At 35.3% G+C, this 1,916-nt stretch overlaps 1 protein-coding gene across 1 annotated transcript in view; it reads right to left on the reverse strand.

The window, feature by feature from the left end:
- Window positions 1-1,916, reverse strand: part of INTS4 (integrator complex subunit 4) — a 112,912-nt gene that overhangs the window by 27,530 nt on the left and 83,466 nt on the right. The window lies entirely within an intron of this gene.

Below are 1,916 nucleotides of genomic sequence, written 5' to 3' on the forward strand. Positions count from 1 at the left end.
AAAAAAAAAAAAAAAAAAAAAAAAAAACTGGGTATACGCAATTAACAACCAAGTGATACGCATTCATACCTTTCCCTTTATGACCATATTCTTTATAAATATGGCTCATCTGCTCATAACTGTTATACCCACCCAACTGTCATTAGTAACCTGAGTGTTTATGCTTGCAAATTTGTTGTTATTGTCTATTTTATTATATTAAGTAGTATATAAAGTATTCTGTTGTGTTTTTATGTTTCTCAAATAAATTTCCCTTTAAAAAATAAATATGTTTAAATTTTTAAAATTATTTCTTCCATAATTGTATTCTGGGGATTTTGATCTTTTCCGGGCTATGTTTTTTGGGATTTTAGTCTTTTGGAATTTAAACAGTTTAGGACTATGATGTTGTGGACTGTCTTTTGGGATTATGATTGGCTCCCCTTCTTTTGGGTACATAACATTACACCCTAAGTATAGATCATAAAGATCATTACTGACTACAGAATATACTGCTAGGTAGCTGTACCACAATTTATTTAGCTTTTTTCCTGTTATTAAATACACTTGCCTTGGGTTCTGGCTCGGCCCCTTACCTACAATGTCACCCCTTGTCATTGAATAACCAACAATTATGTGTTCTTTTTAGGAGCAATCGCTTCCCTTTCCTCACCCATCTTTTGCTACTATAGAAAAGTAGATTCTTCTCCATGGCCTCCTTGAATTCCTGGGGTTTCACAGAGGCTTGGAAAAGCCGTTTAAACAACTTTGCAAAGGGGCATGAAGGAACTTCTTGGAGTGATGAAAATGTTCTATGACTTGCCTGTGGTGGTGATTACACAGATATATACATTAGAAAGAACATATCTAACCTAACAAGGACCATTTAAGTACCAAGTATACATACCCACCCTTACATGTATACGCGCACCTGCACAACTGTATATATAACATTTAGCACAAGATCACACAGTAGAAAATAACTTTTGACTCCCTGATTTACTCTGACTTTAGTCAAATATCATTAATCACTTTGAAAACAAAGAACATTTTGAACTAGGGCCAAGATAAAAGTTTGTCAAGTGAGAAGGGCTCTCCTAAATTCTGTGCCAAAATTTATAGTAAAATTCTGCTACAGAAGCTGAAAGATACTGAACTCATTTAATTGTTTTTTAACTCAGCAAAACTAAATAGATTCTTGGGTACCAATTCTGTGTATAGCTGACTACTGAGTAAGAAATGCCAGCAAGTTGGTCCTTTTGAGAGCAATGAAATTAACCTTTTAACTTTGATGAAGTGCAATGAGTTTTTTTGTTTGTTTGTTTGTTTGTTTTCTTTAAAGACAGGATCTTGGTCTGTCCTCCAGGATGGAGTGCAATCTCACTGCAGCCTTGACCTCCTAGGCTCAAGCAGTCCTCCCAACTCCAACCGAGTAGCTGGATATACAGGAATGCACCACCACACCCACCTATTTTTAAATTTTCTTGTAGAGATGAGGTGTCACTATGTTGCCCAGGCTGGTCTCTTGAGCTCAAGCGATCCTCCTGCCTTGGCCTCCCAACGTGCTAAGATTACAGGTGTGAGTCACCACACCTCACCTTCAAATGAGCATTTTAAGAAAATAGTCTAAAACTTTATACAATTCCTTTGCTAATCAAATTATACAAAACATTTACAACCTTGGGATTCCAACTAAAATGATTATCCAATCTGCTCTAATTACATTATGATAAAGGAATTCTCCCAAAATTTACAAATTCCTATATGAGTTAATATTTTGTTAATTAGAGACAAATGTAATCACACTGCAGAGTACACAATTTCTCCATTGTCAAGTGGTTGCATTAAGACCATAAGTTTTGCAACTTATGGCCTCACACACTGCTGGATCCACAAAGATGCATTTTTAGCATCACAATCTTTTTTTTTTTTTTTTT

The sequence above is a fragment of the Rhinopithecus bieti genome, unplaced genomic scaffold (assembly GCF_001698545.2).
Source record: "Rhinopithecus bieti isolate Rb0 unplaced genomic scaffold, ASM169854v2 scaffold_23868, whole genome shotgun sequence".
NCBI classification, from domain to species: domain Eukaryota; kingdom Metazoa; phylum Chordata; class Mammalia; order Primates; family Cercopithecidae; genus Rhinopithecus; species Rhinopithecus bieti.